The 20,064-nt window shown below is 38.6% G+C and overlaps 1 protein-coding gene across 2 annotated transcripts in view; it reads right to left on the reverse strand.

Moving 5' to 3' along the window:
• Positions 1-20,064, reverse strand: part of LOC112301902 (tubulin-specific chaperone cofactor E-like protein) — a 199,192-nt gene that overhangs the window by 126,009 nt on the left and 53,119 nt on the right. The gene's annotated exons all lie outside the window — the stretch shown is intronic.

Raw genomic sequence — 20,064 nt, forward strand, 5'->3', positions numbered from 1 at the left:
TATAGAGAGAAGTGGCATTTGTAGAACTTGCTTTCTTGGCTATGATCATGAAGAAGGGCCTAGATCTAAGCACATGCTCCTTGGTACCACATGGGAAGATGGAAGTAGGCCAGCAGTTCCTGAGCCCTGGGGAAGTCATAACTTACAAACAAAGACATCCAGTTGCATGTTGGCTGTTAACCCAGCTCTTTCAGTGATGCTTTTCTGAATGTTCCAGCCTAGACTCATGGGCTACAACACAAGGAATTTACAAGGAATAAATTCTTGTAAAAAAGTGGTAAATCAGGAATACAAGTTTCTTAATTATAGTGAAAATAAAAAAGCAAAAGACACCAAGAGGAAAGTGAGTTACAGAGATGAGACTAAGGTCCTACAAGGGCAAGTTTCGCACATGGAAAATCTAGTTTCCACTATCAGTCTTGGAGGATCTAGGTCTGATTTACTAAGGAAGCTGAGCAGTTTCCTACAAACTGGAGAGGGGAAAATGCTAAAAAGATCTGATATTAGCTTTATTATAACCAAGGCACACAAGTTTAATTCATGATCAGCATAAAATAGTCACGTAAGATTATTCTCCCACCTCTCTCACCCTACTTTTGATTTTAACTCAGTTAAATCACTGCTATAATAAGGTTGGTAGGAACATTAAAGACATAATAAGATGTCTCTGATCAGAGATGGAGGGAATCATTTCCATTAAGGGGAGCAGAGGATATGGTAAAATAGCATTGGCCTTGAAGTCACAGGATCTGACTTCAGAATCTTGACTCTACCTTATAATTAGCTGTGTGACTTGGAAACTCACTCAGTCCTTTTAGATCTCAGTTTCCTCATTAGTAAAAGTGGGGTAATAAATTCTGCCCTTTCTTCCTTATAAGAATTATGTAAAATAACAGGTGACTAGCACTTTGTTAAGTTATAAGTTCATATACAAGTAAAAATGTCAACATTACATTCATGCTATTCTAAAACTTACATTATTAAAACTCCTTAGAAAATATATAATTGACATATATTTAGGTAAACCTTCTTGGAAAAGGTGGTGGTATGATGAAGCAGATTACAGAATCTTCTTCTCTCAGGACTTCAAACCCAAATAGTATTTTTTGTGAAAAGAAATCGCCAGCAGCAACTAACAAAAGAGAGGTGTCAAACAAAGGTTGTCATCACCAATTCAACACCAACAAGAGTCCCTGATTTCTGGTGTGGTGAAGGGGGAGACTTCATTCATTTTAAAAACTCAGCTGTGAAAAAGCTCGGCTGTCGAACAGCATGGCTGAAACAGCTCAATTGTAAAACAGCTTGGCTGTGAGACAGCTCAGATGAAGCAGCCTAGGTGTTACAGCTCCAGTCAGGGGAACGCAGCCTTGATGGAAACTGAAAGTATACTCCATTAAAACAGGGGTGGAGCTGGCTTATTTAGAGAAGAGTGTCTGAACCCAGTCTGATTGATTCATCTCTATGTGAATAAGCACTCCAAATCTTTACATTGGTCCAAAATGCGCTGTCCTGATTGGTCAGAATGGGCTAGCTGCACAGCTCCAACCGGACAAGGAAAATCTCAGTTCTATTGGTCAAATTCCAATCCTCAGAACTCCTGGAAAAGGGCTGCTCAGAAGGCAGAGCACAATGCAGGAGGCCTGGCAGACCAATCTGTGGCCCTGAAATGCAGTGTGCATGATAGGACTCTGTGAATAGTGGCTGCTAGACTCTGGTTATGAATTTGAGCCCAATTACAACAAGAACTCCTATTTGACAGGTATATACTTGGGTCAACAGAGGGAATAACCTTATTGCCATAATCTTTTAGAAGGAACCAAGATTTTAACTAGTGGTAAGCCCGTGGATCCATGAATTGGATGAGGCTTCTCATTATTTTGTTCCAAATTCTTCCCAGAATACCTTCCTGAACTGCAAAAACTGGAACAGAAAACCGTATTTCTCACACTCTTTTTCAGGTGAGATTTTGCTTCTATCAGTCACATTCAATAGTCCTGAGGAGAGATATAATGAATCTAGTTGGAACAACTTGGGGAGAGACTTCCTAACTAGCAGGCTACAGTTCAGGCAGTGTGTTCCTGGCAGCACCTAAGGTGGTGTGATGCAGCACCAGGACATCAGCTTCCTGAGTCTTTCCTTACATGATTCTAGCAGAGGTAGCACTGCCTTTGGGCAGCTGGCTTTGTGATGCTATTCTAGAGGCAGACCCATTCTAGGGAGATAGATCTTGCAACGATTTTGTAAGCACCTTATTTCCTGTATTAAATTCCTTTCTTCTTAAAATAGGTAGTGTGAGGTGATGCCAAAGAAATGGCAATGTGAGAAATCCCCCTGGTTTCTCTCCTTGAAGTTTCAACAACACCAACAAAGGATTCCCTGTTCAACACACAAATGTGTTTGAGAGAGCTGCGCATTGAAGCATATAAAGGTGGGCAAGTGGGAGTGAACTGGGGGGGCAGGAAGGAAAGAAGGGCTGAGATGAGCCACAGATGCAGCCCTACTGCCAGGAGTTCATGGCACGGCTTAGCCTGGGGAGGGGAGCAATCCAGTTGTGGCTGGCTCTTTCAGCTGGGAGGAGCAAAGAGATTTGGTGGGTATTCCTGCAGGAGTGAGTAGTATGAGCTGTGGTTGAGCCCAGTGACCTGGTCAGGGACACAGCATGAGGCTGTGGCTGTGGCTGTTGGGAGGTCAACATTCCAGACAGAGAAACAAAGCCACAGAGCTTGTCTTCCTCCTGGAGCACCCTAGAGCTTGCCTCCCTTAGACCTTGGTGTTGTGTTGCGGAGCACATTATCTGCAAACCCAGGAATGAGTACAGAACCACTATTTCCCCTGAGCAAAGGGTACACTCTGTAAACACTCCTGGGGTCAGGGAGCAAGAGGTTCACTGTGGAGGTCTGAAGCCATTACATGAGGGCAAAAGAACAAGGAAGCTTGCTGGTTCCCCCAGCCCATGCTACCTCCATGTGTTGTGGCCACATGGGCAGCATGGGCTGCAGGGGTCAGCAGTGGGATTTCACAGAGCTAAAAAACTTGTGGTCCAGTACTACCTATTGGAAAATAAGAGAAAGACCTCTTCATATCAGTATGCTAAAAATGGGACACTCAAACATCGATGCCTTGACAGAGAAGGAATCCATCAAATACCACGAATAACCAGGGTAGCAAGTTGGGTCAGAAAGAAAATGAAAAAATCACCTGAAAACAAACTTAAAGACATGGATATATATGATATAAATGACAGATAATTCAAGATTGCGGTTTTGAAAATACTCAACAAGATGTGAAAAAACACAGACAGGCAATTTAGTGTGCTAGGAAAACAAACAAAATAAGTACTTTACCAAAGAGGTTGAAACTTTAAAAAGAACAAAACAGAAATTCTGAAGATGAAGAACTCAATAAAATAGACCAAGAATGAACTAACGAGCACAGGAAATAGAACAGAGCAGATGGAGGAAAGGATCAGTGAAAAAGAAGGTAGAAATCTAGAAATGATGCAGAAAGATGAAAGAGATTTCAGCATAAAAATAATAAAAGTGCTCTATGATAACTATCTGAATCCATCAGAAAGAGCAATGTAAGAATAATAGGTGCATCAGAGAAAGAAGGGAGGTCAGATAGGAACAAAGAGTCTACTCAAACAAATAGTTGATGAGAACCTCCCAGAACTCTGGAGAAAGCTAAATCCTCAAATCTAAAAAGCAAACAGAACACCTAGTTACCTCAATCCATAGAGACCTTTTCCAAGGCACTGTGTATTAAAACTGCAAAAATAAATGATAAAGAAAGAATTCTCAAGGCAGCCAGGGAAAAGAAGAAAGTGACCTGTAGAGGAAATCCCATTAGGTTATCAGCAGAAACTCTATAAGCCAGCAGAGAGTGGAACCAAATATTCAAACTATTGAAAGAGAGGTGTTATAATATCTACAACAAAGTTATCCTTTAAATATGAAGGAGAAATACAGACTTTTCCAGGCACACAGAAGCTGAGGGAATTTATCATGAGAAGGAAATATACAAGGGAGTTATTCTACCTGAAACAAGTAACAAAAGATCACGAAACTACAAGTGAAATCACCAAGAAAATTTACAGCATAAATAGGGATAATTTGTGACAACAACAACATAAAAGGAAAGGGGTAAAGGTCTGAATTTGCAAAAGAGGATGGAGATCAGATTCATTGAAAATAAAAAGGACTACAGTATATATGAAACCTTCTTTTTCATAAATCTAATGGTAGCCACACACACTCATACAAAACCCAAACTGAGACACATTGCTTTAAAAAAAGAGGAAACAGAGGAAAGAACTGTGGAATACACCAAACAAAATCAGCAGACAGAAACACAAAAGAAAAGAACAAATGGAGGCTACCAGAAAACAAAAGATAAAATGGCCATAAAAATCTCATACAATAATAATCACCCTAATGTAAATGGACTGAATTCACCAATAAAAAGTCACACAGTAGCAGATTGGATCAAAAGCCAAAACCCAACCATATGCTGCCTTAAGGAGACAGACACATGTAAGCTGCAAAGACAAAGTTAGACTCAAAGTGAAATGGTGGAAAATGATTCTCCAAGCAAGTAACATCCACAGAAAAGCAGGTGTAGCCATATTTATAGCTGACAAAACAGTTTTCCAGATAGCAAAGGTAACAAGAGACAAAGATGGACATTTTATAATGATAAAGAGGACACAACATCAAGAAGACATTACACTTCTTAGTATATGTGCACCCAATTAGGGTGCACTGAAATACATAAAGCCACTACTCACAGAACTAAAGGTGGAAAGAGTCAAAAAACATTATCATAGCTGAGGACCTTAAATCTCCACTGGCAACTCTAGATAGATCATCCAACAGAAAATCAATTTAAAAATATTGGCTTCAAATAACACATTAGACCAAATGAATATAATTGACATTTACAGAGCCATTCATCCCAGAACGTCAGATTATACATTCTTTGTCAGTGCACATGGAACATTCACAAGTCACAAAACTACCCTAAAAAATTGAAAGACTGAAATCATACAAGCATATTCTCTGACCACAACGCTTTGAAATTAGAAATCAACTGCAAGAAGGAAGTAAAGAAACCCATAAAAATGTGGAGATTAAACAACACACTACTAAAAAGTAATTGGGTGAAAGAGGGAGAAAAAGATGCAACAAAAAGACATAGAGAGACCAATGAGAAGGACAAAATGACACATGCAAACTTCCGGGATGCAGTGAAAGCAGAAGAGGAAATTTTACATCACCACAGGCCTATTTCAAGAAACAAGGGAAATTCCAAGTAAGCAACCTAACATTACATCTTAAAGAATTAGAAGAAAATAATGAAAATCAGAGCAGAACTGAATGAAAGAGAGAACAAAAAGACTACACAAAAAATTAATATAACAAAGAGGTGGCTCTTTGAAAATAAAATAAAATTGACAAACCCCTGGTAGACTCACTAAGGAAAAGAGGTAAGACTCACATAAACAAAATCAGAAATGAATGAAGTTACCACAGACATCACAGATATAAAAAGGATCATATGAGAATACTATATGCTGGCAAATTCAATAACCTAGAAGAAATGAACCAGTTCCTAGAAATATATAACCTTCCTAGACTGAATCATGAAGAATTGGGAAACCTAAGTAGATCAATCAAGAGTGATAAAATTGAAACAATTATCACAAACCTCCCCCCAAAATAAAAGTCTAGGACCAGATGGCCTCACTAGTGAATTCTACTACACATTAAAAAAAACATTTGAGCCCTGGCTGGTGTGGCTCAATGGACTGAGTGCCGGTCTGCAAATTGGAAGGTCACAGGTTCAATTCCTACTCAGGGCACATGCCTAGGTTGTGAGCCAGGTCCCCAGTTGGGGGTGTGTGAGAGGCAGCTGATCTATCTCATACATGTTTCTCTCCCTCTCTTTCTCTTTCCCTTCCCCTCTCTCTAAAAAATAATTAATTAATTAATTTTAAAAAGTCTGATAACTATTCTTCTCAAACTCTTCCAAAAAATTAAAGAAGAGGCAATACACTTTCTAACACATTTCATGAGGCCAACATAACCCTGACATCAAATCCTGGCAAGGGTAACATTAAAAAAGAAATCTATAAATATCTTTGATGAATACAGATGCAAAAATACTAAACAAAATAGTAGCAAATCAAATATGACAATATATTAAAAAATAAGAATACAGCATGATCAAGTGGGGTTCACTCCAGGGGCACAAGCATGGTTCAACATACACAAATCGATCTATATAACACACTATAGGGACAAAACGAAGGATAAAAACCATATGATCTTAAGAATAAATGCAGAAAAGTCATCTGTTTATGATTAAAACACTCACTAAAAGGGCATAGAAGGAAGGTACTTCAATATATATGGACATATATGACAAACCCTCAGCCAATATCACACTCAATGATAAAAAACTCACAGCTTTTCCTCTAAAATCATGAAGAAGACAAGTATTCCCACTCTTGCCATTCTTATTAAACACGGTTCTGAAATCCCTAGCTAGAGCAATTAGGTAAGAGAAAGAAATTAAAGACATCCAAATTGGGAAGAAAAAAGTAAAAGTGTCAATTTTTCCAGATGACATGATTCTGTACATAGAAAACCCTAAAGGCTCCAAAAAACTGTTCGAAACAATAAACAAATACAGCAAAGCTGCAGGATACAAAATCAACTGCTTTCCTATATACTAATGATAAAACTTCAGAAAAAGTAATAAAGAAACAATTCCTTTTGCAATTGCAACCAAAAGAATAAACCACCTAGGAATAATCTTAACAAAGGATGTGAAGAACCTACATACTGAAAACTACAAAGCATTATTGAAGAGACTGAAAAGACACAATGAAATGGAAAGATATTCTATGTTCACTGATTGGAAGAATCAACATAGTTAAAATGGCTACATGAGCCAAAGCAATATACAGATTTAATGCAATCCCCATCAAAATACCAATGTCATTTTTTAAAGAAATAAAACAAAATATCAGATTTGTGTGGATCAACAAAAGCCCTGAATAGCCAAAGCAATCCTGAGAAAAAAGAACAAAGCTGGAGGTATCACACTACCTGACTTCAAATTATACTACAGAGCTATGATAATCAAAACTGGCCCTGGCTGCTGTGGCTCAGTGGATTGAGGGTCAGCCTGTGAACCAAAGGGTCGCTGGTTCAATTCCCAGTCAGGGAACATGCCTGGGTTATAGGCCAGGTCTCCAGCAGGGGGTATATGAGAGGCAACCACACATTGTTTCTCTCCTTTTCTCCCTCCCTTCTCCTCTCTAGAAATAAATAAAATCATTAAAAAAAAAAAAAACCAGCATGGTATTGGCAGAAAAACAGACACACAGACCAATGGAACAGAACTGAGAGCCCAGAAATAAATACAAATGTATATGGGCAAATAATTTTTGACAAAGGAACCTAAAACACACAATGGAGAAAACAAAGCTCTTCCATAAATGGTGCTGGGAAAATTGGAAAACCACATGCAAAAGAATGAAACTAGATTACAGTTTTTCCCCCTTGTACAAAAATCAATTCAAAATCGATGAAAGATCTAAATATAAGATCTGAAACAATAAATCACATAGAAGAAAACATAGGTACTAAACTCATGGACCTTGATTGTAGAGAACATTTTATAAATTTGACTCCAAAGGCAAGGGAAATAAAGGCAAAAATAAATGAATTGGACTATATCAAACTACAAAGCCTCTGCACAGCAAAAAAACCCAACAAGGCAAAAAGGCAACCAATCAAATGGGAGATGATATTTGCAAACAATAGCTCTGACAAGGGGTTAATATCCAAAACATACAAAGAACTCATACAACTCAACACCAAACAATCCAATTAAAAAAAATGGGCAGGGGACCTGAACAGAAATCTCTTGCAAGAAGACATACAAACAGCTGACCGATATCTGAAAAGATGTTGAACTTCACTAGCTACTAGGGAAATGCAAATCAAAACTACAATGAGACACCATCTCACACCTGTTAGAATGGCTATTATCAACAAGACAGGTAACAACAAGTGTTGGAGAGGTTGTGGAGAAAAAGGAACTCTCTTTTGCTGCTGGTGGGAATGTAAATGGGTACAACCGCTATAGAAAACAGTACTGTGGTTTCTAAAAAAAATAAGAAATGAGTTACCATGTGACTCAGCAATCCATCTTCTGGGAATCTACCCATAAAACTCGAAAACATTGTTTTGCAAAGATATATGCACCCCTATGCTCACTGCAGCGTTATTCATGGTGCCTAAGACATGGAGACACCCATATTGCTGTTTGACAGAAGACTGGAAAAGAAGTAATACATGTACATTATGGAATATTACTCAGCCATAAGAAAACATAAAATACTGCCATTTGAGACACGAATGGACCTTGAGAATATTATGCTAAGTGAAATAAGTCAGACAGAAAAAGCTATGTACTATATGATTTCACTCATGTGGGATACAAAACTGAAACTCACAGACACAGATGACAGTTGGTGGTCACCAGAGGAAGGGGTGTGGAGGAGTAGTGAAGGGTAAAGGGGGCCAAGTGTACGGTAACAGAAGATGATCTGACTTTGGGCGGTGGGCACATAATAATGCAATATACAGCTCACATATCATAGAAACCTATACTTGAAACCTATATGGCCCTATTATTCAATGTCACCTCAATAAATTTAATGAAAAACCAGTGAACGTGTTTTTTTCTGTCATGTACAACTGAGTCCCAAAGTATAGTCCTTCAAATGGTTTTCCATGACTTCAGGGAGGCCTCAAGTTGGCCCTTGTCTATATTAGAATCGAAGTAATTGTTATAAAACACAAATTTTACCATACCACTCTTCTACTTAAAATTTCACAAGACCCATGACTGTGGTGGGCAGAATTTTGGCCCCCATGATACTCATCCCCTGGTTCTGTTCTCAAGATCATATAATGGTATTTGGCACAGTGGACCTTAAAATAGGCAGATTGACTGGATAGGCCTAATCTGATCATATGAGCTGTTAAAATCAAAGAAGTTTCTCCAGTTGGCAGCAGAAGAGGAAGTCAGAGGGATTCCAAGATGAGAACCTGACATGCCATTGCTGGAAGGTGAAGTGGGGAACGTGGAAAGCATGAGACAAAACGGAATTCTGCCACCGTGCTGAAGGATCCTGCGAGGTGATTCTTGTCCGGACCCCTCAGTAAGGAGCACAGCCCTGCTGACCCCTCGATCTTGGTCTGTGAGACTAGAGAACCCAGTTGAGCCATACTATGCACCCAAATTTCTGACCCACAGAAGTTGTAACATTAAGTTGGTGGTGTTTTAAGCCACTAACTTTATGGTAATTTGTTATAGTAGCAATGGACAACTAATGGAAATGGAAAACTACACTAATACAAGGACTACAAACAGTCCGTCATGATCTGGTTCCTTCCATGACTTGTCAAACTTATGTGACATCAACAGTACCATTTTCTGCACCTACTTTTCCACTTGCTTAAATTAAAAAAAAATCAATGTTTATTTATTAATTTTCAGTGAAACAGCAGAATTTTGTATATTGATAGAAGTTTGGATATGGGCTATAACACATATTCACTTTTTATTCCATAAAATGAATAAGTACTAGAGTTATGATTCACTTTACACATTGAATATGTTCCCCTAGAATTATGTAAATAAAATTATGATTTCAAAGTAGTACATTTACTCCCAATTATGTTATTTTAAAATATCTTTAAACAGGGAAAAATCAATAAATATAAGAAATCATGATTTTACAATGTGCCCAGTAAATTTTAGAAAATAACTTCTTCCTATTCTTCCTCCTAGATATTTTACTCATTATTCAAAAGTCCATCCACACTGAACTACATCTACATACTCTGTATTATCTGAGCTTTTCTTAGCATTGGCCCTAAAGCTATAATCTTAACAGGTAAATGATTTCTGAAGACTAAATATTCTTCAAAACTAATGATCTCAATATTCTACCAATCAGCACTTCTATCTCATTATTTTAAAAATATTTAATATTTAAAGGTCTCACTTATAAAGTGGGCAAAAATGTTATAAGCCTACTTTGCAAGATAATATTGACAAGGATGTACTGCAACAATCAAATTCTAAAATGTAATATATACTGTACTGGTGTTCAGGAATTCGGAACACCATTCTGCCATGATGCTTTAACAGAAAATGAACAATCACAAGGGAAACAAAATTGTCTACACACAGCATAAGGCCAACAGGACACATGGGCAACTGAGGACAGCAAGAGAGCCAAATGCGAGATGCAGTCTTGTGAAGAACACAACCCACAAGCACACTGGCACTGTCTTTTCCCTTCCTATTAAACAGAAACACCCACTCACAGAAAAGCTTCCTTGACTTGAAGGGTCTGAATCGTGAGTGGTTAGCAATCACACTGCTGTACAGTGGGGTTGAAGGAGGAGGCATCAACAAACGGGGGAACGAAGAACGAAGTCATCCTTAGAGCAGCTGAGGTAGCCCCACTCCCAGGGCACATCAGTGAGCCTTCCCCCACCAGGGCCCTGGTCCAGGGCACACCTGCCTAATGTGACAGACGCAAGAGCAGACTTCAGTAGCATAAAGGTCAGGTTGGGAGAGAGATGCTCCTTTCTCCTTATTGCCCATTTTCACCCTTGATTCTTAAGATACCCAGAAGCACAACTGAGTCAAAGGTCTATGAGGCCAGAATAAGTGAAGACTTAGCATACTACCTGAAAAAGATTGCAGGTTCCTACTATAAATCTTAGTCTGAGGGTGACTTTGTGATAAAACCTAAACCCATATACCAAAATTAAAACTAAAAACTTAACCCATACCCTACATTGCATAAAAAAATTAACCCTAATCATAAGTTTAAATGTAAAATCTAAAACTCTAAAGTGCCTAGAAAACATTTTCAAAAACCTCTGTAATCTTATGTTGTTCAAAGATTTCAGAGTTATGACAACAAAAACACAATCCATACAAGGAAAATATCAAGAAGTTGAATATCATTAAAATTTAAATTTCTACCGCTTGAAAGAAACTGTTAAAAGAGTGACATGCCACGCCAGTCTGCAAGAAAATATTTACAGAACACCTATCTGTAACATATATAGAACTCCCAAAATTCAATAATAAGAAAACAAATAACCCATCACAAAAATGGGCAAAAGATTTTTTAAGTGTCTGCTTCACCAAAGAGGTATTTAAGAAGCAAATAAGCTCATGAGAAGGTGCTCAACCTCATTAGCCACTAAGGAAATTCAAGTTAAAACCACAAAGAGATACCACCACATACCTATTAGAATGGCTATAATTAAAGGAAACAAAAAAAAGGAAATACCAAGTGGTGATGAGGATGTGGAGCAAGAGGAACTCGCACATGTTGCTGGTGGGAAAGCAAAACGGCAGAGCCACTTTGGAAAACAGCTTGGCAAGTAAACACGCACGTCCCATACAGCTCCACCATTCCACTGCTAGGTATTTTATGCAAGGGAATTAAGAACTTATATTCACACAGAAACCTGTTGGTGGCTGTTTATCAAAGCTTTCTTAATAAATTGTTAAAAAAATAGAAACAACACAAATGTACTTCAGCTGATGAATGGCTAAATAAACTGGTACATCTAAATAAAAGAATACTACTGAGCAGTAAAAAGAATCTCACTCGTGATACACACAAGACAAGTGAATCTTAAACACATTATGCTAAGTAAAAGAAACCAGACTCAAAGGCATCTACATCTCTTTTCAGCAAAGGGCAAAATGACTAGACAGAAAACCAGCAAGTATAGAGATCTGAACAACAGCATCTAACTGACATATATAAAACACTCCACCCAACAATAGCAGAATATACCTTTTTTTAAAGTGCCCACAGAACAATCACCAAGATAGGCCATAAAATAAACTTTAAGAAATGTAAAAGAACTACTATTACATAGGGGATGTTCCTTAACCACATGGAAACAAAGTAAAAATTAATAACAGAAAAATAACAAGGAAATTCCTAAACATTTGAAAATTAAATTTCTAAGTAATTCATGGGTCAAACGAGAAGACAAACCAAAAAATACTTTTTAAAAAACATACAAATGAATGGAAACAAAAATACAACATACTAAAACATGTGAGAAGCCAGCAGTGCTGAGAGTGAAAGTTATAACACTATATATTTATTAGAAAAATTCTCAAATCGATAATCTACATTCCTACCTGAAAAAATAAAAAAATAAGCAAATCAAGCAAAAGGAAGGAAATAACAAAAACGGCAGCAATCAATGGTTTAAAGTAAAACAATACTGAAAACTATAGTACGTTGCTGAAAGAAATTAGGGATGCCATAAATAAATGGAAAGAGATTCCATATTGATGACTTGGAAGAGTTAATATTATTAACATGTCTAAACTACCCAAGGCAATCTACACATTCAGTGTAATCACAATCAAAATCCCAAAGCACTGTTTTGCAGAAATAGAAAAAAAAATCATCCTGAAATTTCCACATGGAATCTCAAAGAACCCTGGGTAGCCATGCAACTTTTAAAATGAAGAATAAAGTTGAGGGAACCAAGATGGCGGCGTAGGTAGACACACTGCGCCTCCTCGCACAACCAGAACTGACAGAGAATCGAACAGCAAGGGGGACCAACACCAAGGAAACAGAAAATAATCATTCATCCAGCCTGGTAGGAGGGGCGGAGACGGGCACCGGGGTAGAGAGGACTCGTGTGGCTGTGGCGGGACTGAGACTGGCGGAGTGTGGGACAAATGGCGCAGGCAGTCCGAGCACTAGCAGACCCTGCGATCCCACATTTGCACAGATAAACCCAGAGGGCCAGACTCAGAGTGGCGGGTAGCACCTTGCGGCACCACATTCGCCCACAGATAAACCGGACGAACGGCGGGAAGCGAAGCAGACCGCTGAGCAACCCAGGGCTCCAGCTCAGGGAAATAAAGCCTCAAACCTCTGATTGAAAGCGCCCCTGGGGGTTGGGGCGGCAGGAGAGACTCCCAGCCTTACAGGAGAGGTCGTTGGAGAGACCCACAGGGGCCTAGAGTGTGCACAGGCCCACTTACTCGGGAACCAGCACCAGAGGGGCCCAGTTTGATTGTGGGTAGCGGAGTGAAAGATTGAAATCCGGAGGAGAGTGAGGCAGGCGCCATTGCTCCCACTCGGCCCCTCCCCCACGTACAGCGTCACAGCGCAGCGACCACCATTACCCAGCTCCGGTGAACACCTAAGGCTCCGCCCCTTAAAGTAACAGACGCGCCAAGACAGACAAAAAAAAAAAATGGCCCAAACGACAGAACACTTCAAAGCTCCAGAAAAAATACAACTAAGCGACGAAGAGATAGCCAACCTATCGGATGCACAGTTCAAAGCACTGGTTATCAATATGCTCACAGACTTGGTTGAATCTGTTCGAAAAACAGAAGAAAAAATGAAGCCTATGCTAAGAGAAAAAAGGAAAATGTACAGGGAACCAATAGTGATGAGAAGGAAACTGGTACTCAAATCAATGGTATGGACCAGAAGGAAGAAACAAACATCCAGCCAGAAAAGAATGAAGAAACAAGAACTTGGAAAAATGAGGAGAGGCTTAGGAACCTCCAGGACACCTTGAAACGTTCCAACATCCGAATTATAGGGATGCCAGAAGGAGAAGAGGAAGAACAAAAAATTGAAAACTTATTTGAACAAATAATGGAGAACTTCCCTAATCTGGCAAAGGAAATAGACTTCCGGGAAGTCCAGGAAGCTCAGAGAGTCCCAAAGAAGCTGGACCCAAGGAGGAACACAACAAGGCACATCATAATTACATTACCCAAGATTAAACGCAAGGACCTACATCCAAGATTACTGTATCCAGCAAAGCTATCATTTAGAATGGAAGGGAAGATAAAGTGCTTCTCAGATAAGGTCAAGTTAAAGAAGCTCATCATCACCAAGCCCTTATTATATGAAATGTTAAAGGGAGTTACCTAAGAAAAAGAAGATCAAAAATAGGAACAGTAAAAATGACAGCAAACTCACAGTTATTAACGACCACACATAAAACAAAAACAAAAGCAAACTAGGCAAACAACTAGAACATGAGGGTTGTCAATAAGGGAGTGGGAGGGGGAGAGGGGGATAAAGGTACAGAGAATAAGTAGCATAGATGATAGGTGGAAAATAGACAGGGGGAGGGTAAAAATAGTGTAGGAAATGTAGAAGCCAAAGAACTTATAAGTATGACCCATGGACATGAACTATGGGGGGGGAAATGTGGGAGGGAGGGGGGTGGGCAGGATGGAGTGGAGTGGGGGGGGAAATGGGACAACTGTAATAGCATAATCAATAAATATATTTAAAAAAAAAAGAATAAAGTTAAAGACTCCCACATCCTTGGTTCAAAACATGTTACAAAGCTACAGTAATCAATATAGTGTGGTACTGGCATTAAGACAGAGATATATACAGAAATAAAATGGAGTAGCAAGGCCAGAAATAAAACCTCATGCACATGGTCACCAATAAATGTGCCAAGAACACTCAGTACGGAAAGAGCAATTTCTTCAACAAATGATGCTGAGAAAACTGGATATCCACATACAAAAAAATAAAGGTAGACCCTTACCTTATACCATATACAAAAAAAAGTTAACCTAAAAGTTCATGATCTTGAAGTTGGCAATAATTTATTGGATATTACACCAAAAGCACAGGCAACAAAAGCTCATACAGACTAATGGGACTACATCAAACTTAAAAACTTTTGTGCATCAAAGAATACAAAGAAAAGAGCAAAAAGGCAACATACCGGATGGGAGAAAATATTTTCAAATCATATATCTGAAAAGGGGTTCATACCCAGGATTTATGAGAAGTCCTACAACTCAACAACAAGAACAACAACAACAAACTGATTTAAAAATAAGCAAAGGACTTGAATAGCTATTTCTCCAAAGATACCGTGTAGCCAACAGGCATATAAGATGTTCAACAACTAATAAATCAACAAACAAGTGCTGGTGAGGATGTGGAGAAAAGGGAACCCTAGTGCATTGTTGGTGGGAATGCCAAATGGTGCAGCCACTGTGGAAGATAGTACGGAATATCCTCAAAAAACTAAAGATGGAACTGCCTTTTGACTCAGCAATTCCACTGGTGGGAATATATCCTATGAATCTTGAAACACCAATTCAAAAGATCTTATGCAGTCCTATGTTCACAGCAGCACAATTTACAATAGCCAAGTGCTGGAAACAACCTAAGTTCCCATCAGTAAATGAGTGGATCAAAAAGCTGTGGTACATTTACACAATGGAATTCTATGCAGCAGAAAGAAAGAAGGAGCTCCTACCCTTTGTGACAGCATGGATGGAACTGGAGAGCATTATGCCAAGTGAAATAAGCCAAGAGGTAAAAGACAAATGCCTATGAGCTCACCTATAAGTGGAACCTAATCAATAAAACAAACAATTGAGAAAAATATAACCAGAGACTTAGAAATAAAGAATGAACTGACAGTGACTAGAGGAAAGGGGGAGGGAGATAACAGGGGAAAGAAGGGGCAGGGGCAAGCAAAGGCACATGAATAGAGGACTCATGGGCACGGACAATGGTGGGGGGGGTATTGATTGTGGGAGTGGGGGGAATAGCACAGGGGAGAGCAATGGGGGAAAACAGCAGGACAACTGTAACTCAACAACAATATCAAAAAAAAGAAAGAAAAGAGGTTCAACATCATTAATTATCAAAGAAATACAAATCAAACCCACAATGAGACTCCACCTCAATACCCATAAAGATGGCTAATATAAAAAAAATTTAAAAATAGCAAGTCTTGGCTAGTGGAAAAATTGGAACCCTTCTGCACTGTTGGTATGACTGTAAAAGGATGCAGCCTCTATGGAAAACATATGATGCTTCTCTAAAAATTAAAAATATAATTACCATGTAACCTAGCAATCCCACTTCTAAGATTCAAAGGAACTGAAAAGCTGGATCTGGAAGACATATCTGCAAATCCATGTTCATAGCAACACTATTCATAATATATGTATTAGCCAAGAGGTGGAAGCAACCCAAAGGTCTATGGATGGATAAATAGATAAACAAAAGGTGATATATACACATAATGGAATATTATTCAGCCTTAAAAAGGAAGGCAATCTGTAGTATGCTACAATATGGATGAACCTTGAAGAAATTAAGTGAAATAAATCAGACACACAAAGAAGAGTGATGGCTGCCACGTGGTTTCAGGGGGTTGCAGGGAGTGGATGATTAAGATACAGTTTCAGTTTTGTCAGACCAAAAAGGTTCGGTATATTTGTTGCACAACAATTTAAATGTACTTAACACTTCCTAAACCACACACTTAAAAATGGTTAAGATGGTAAATTTTATGTTATGCATATTTTCTCACAATTTAAAAAATAATTAAGGTGGTATATTATATGTATATTTCACTATAATTTATTTTTTAAAAATTTAAAGGATAAAAAAAGGAATTAACACCAACTTTACACACTCTTGTCTGGAAAAAAGAAGAGAAGGGAACACTTACCAACTCATTTTATGAAGCCAGTATTATCCTGATACTAAAAAGCACATAAAATAGTTAAAAAAAAATACTACATACCAGTATCTCCCATGACCTTAAATACAAAAATCCGAAACAAAATATTAGCAACTAAATCCAACAAACTAAATCCAACAATGTATAAAAACAAATATACATCATGGCTGAGTGGAAATTATTCTAGGTGTGCAGGACTGGTTCAACACTTGAAAATCAATGAATAGCATCCCTGCTAACAAGCTAAAGAAGAAATAGCATATCATAGTAATTGACACAAAAAAGAATTTGAAAAAATCCACTGATGATAAAAAATTCCCAGTATGTTAGAAATAGAGGGGAACTATGTCAACTTGCTGAAGAGTATCTCCAAAAGAAAAAAAAAACCTATAGCTAAAATTATACCTAGTGGTAAAAGACTGAATGCTTTTCCCTATGATTAGGAGCAAAGCTAGGATGTCCAGTCTTACCACCCTCATGCAACATGGGGCTGGAAGCTTGAGCCACTGTAACAAGGCACGAAAACAAAATAAATTCAAATAGATTGGAAACACAGATATATAATTTTTTATGTTTGAAAATAACATGAAATACTTAGGTACAAATCTAAGAAAAGATGTATAAGACTTGTATGTTGAAAATTACAAAATGCTGACAGAAGAAATAAAAAACAGCCTAAATAAATAAAGAGACATACTGTGTTCATGCATTGGAAGATCCAATATAGTAAACAAATCAATCTTCCCCAAACTGATCTATATAGCTTTAATAAAATTCCTATTAAAATCCCAGCCAGATTTTTTGTAGACAGAGATAAGCTTAGTCTAAAATGTATATAGAAAAGTAAGGGCCCTAGAATAGCTAAAGTAATCTTGAAAAATAAAGTGAGAAGAATCATTGTACATGATATCAAAGCTAGTTATATAGTTACAGTAACCTAGACAGTGTGGTAGTGGTGGAGCAATAAACACATAAATCAGACTAACTGAACAGTATACCCAGAAATATGCCCACACAAATATGCTCTCCCAATTCTTAAAAAAAGTTGCAAAAGAAATGCGATAAGGGAAGACATCTTTTTTCAACAAATGGTGCTCGTACAGTTGGACAACTATAGGCCAAACAAACAAACCTCAACCTAAACCTCTCACTTTGCACAAAAATTAACTCAAAACAGTTTATAAACATAAATGTACAATGTAAAACTATAAAACTTTTAGGAAGAAAAAAAGAAAATCTTCAAGATCTTTGGCTAGGCAAAGAGTTCTTGGCACTAAAAGCACAATTAATGAAAGGAAAAACTGATAAATTGGACACTAATCAAAATTAAAAATGTGCTATCAAAGTTCATGGGAAAAAATGAGAAGACAAACTACGTACTAACATAAAATATCTGCAAATCACATATCCAGCAAAGGTCCAGTGTCTGGAACACATAAAGAGCTCTAAAACTCAACAGTGAAGAATCAAATAATCCATCCAAAAAAATTGGCAAAAACTATGAAAGAGATCACCGTATTTTTCCGACTATACCAGACCATAACACACACCTAGGTTTTAGAGGAGGAAAATAGGGGAAAAAAATTGAAGCAAAAAATGTGGTAAACTATTTAGTTCTTTAAAGCAGAAATCCTTTTCTGCTTTGACATCTTTCCACAATTACGGTAGATTCAGCAGGAGACTACGGTACGCTATCATATCTTTCTACAACAAAATACAGTAATGACTGAACTATCAGCACTGTGTCCTTCATAGTTATTGGGGCACTGTAGCTGAGAACATCAGTGGATGACGCACTGTTATGTGGGGATCTGCTGCTGACACTGTTATGGGGGGGATCTGCTGCTGACCCTGTTATGGGGGAGATGTGCTGTGGGAGGGCCACAGCTGTGCAACACTCTTGTATGGGGACAGCAGTTTTGCACAACCTGTGTGGCTCTGCAACTGTTGCCAAATTATAGCTCCCATCATCCCAACCTGTCCAGGCATGATGGGAGTTGTAGTTTTGCACGCATTGACAGGTGACCCTGCAGTGGAATTTGCCTATGTTAATGTTAATGGAGGGCACACCAGTCACGTGATGGAGGCACGTGTGGGAGCCGCAGGCTTTCTCTCCTAACGTGCCTGCACTGCCTATACCCTCCTCCCTAGCACTACAGTATGCCGCAGCGGGGACTCCGCTCCCGCCTCCCTTGCTTCGCACCACCGAAGCATCACCCCACTCCTGCCGCTGCTGGCTTCCTGCAGCAGAGACCCTGCTTCTGCCTCCTGTGACCCCACTCCACCACAGCCCCCTGCCCCAGCGAGCCTCAGGTAAGCTACATTTGGACTATAAGATGCACCTCCATTTCCTCCCAGATTTGGGGGGCTGCATCTTATAGTCCAAAAAATACGGTATTTCACTGAAGAGGCTTTACAAATGGCAAATAAGTACATGAAAAGATGTTCAACATCTTTAGCCATCAGGGAAATGAAAATTAAAATCATAAGGTATCATTATCCATCAACCAGAAGGGCTAAAATATAAAAATAGTGGCAATGCCAAATGCCGGCACAAATGCAGAAAACTCAACCATTCATACATTGTTGGTAGGAATGTAAAATGGTACAGCCATTCTAGAAAAAAGATTGGTAGTTTCTTACAAAACTAAGCATACAATTGCATACTACTCAGCAATTGCACTCCTGAGCATTTATCCCAGAGGAATGAAAATTTATGTTCCCACAAAAATCTGTACAAGAATATTCATTGATTATCTTATTTGTAACAATCAAATACTGGAATCAATCTAGATGCCCTCCAACAAGTGAACGGTTAAACAAACTACATACTCCATGGAATATTACTGAGCAGGAAAAGGCACAAATTAGTGATACATGCAACAATTTCGATGAATTGCCAGGGAATTATGCTAAGTAGATGGAAAAAATCCAAAAGGTTATATACTGTATAATTGCATTTATGGAACTCTTTCGACAGGGCAAGATTTTAGAAGTAAAGATAAGGTCAGTGGCTGTGGAGTGATAGGGATGGGGGACCAGCGGGGAGTTGAACGTGGTTCTCAAAGGGTAACCTGAGATGCCTGTGGTGCTGGAGCGGTTCAGCACCTCCACAACGGTGGTGGTACATAAACCTTCACAAGCAAGAAAATGCCCAGAACTAAGACAAACACAAACACACAAATGTGTACAAGAACCGTTACTAGAGTCTGCAAAACGTACTATCGGGGAAAATTGGGGAAAGGGTGGATGGGATCTGGCTGTGTTATTTCTTACAAATCTATGTGAATCCACAATTACCTCAATAAAAATTTCAATGAAAATAAAGGTACATTCCATGTGATTCCATTTATATGACTTTCTGAAAAAGTCAAAACTGTAGGGTCAGAAAACAGAGCAGTGGCTGCCAGAGTGTGGGAGTCAGCGGAAGGGTTGAGGAGTA

This window comes from Desmodus rotundus, chromosome 7 (genome assembly GCF_022682495.2).
Source record: "Desmodus rotundus isolate HL8 chromosome 7, HLdesRot8A.1, whole genome shotgun sequence".
Lineage (NCBI taxonomy): Eukaryota > Metazoa > Chordata > Mammalia > Chiroptera > Phyllostomidae > Desmodus > Desmodus rotundus.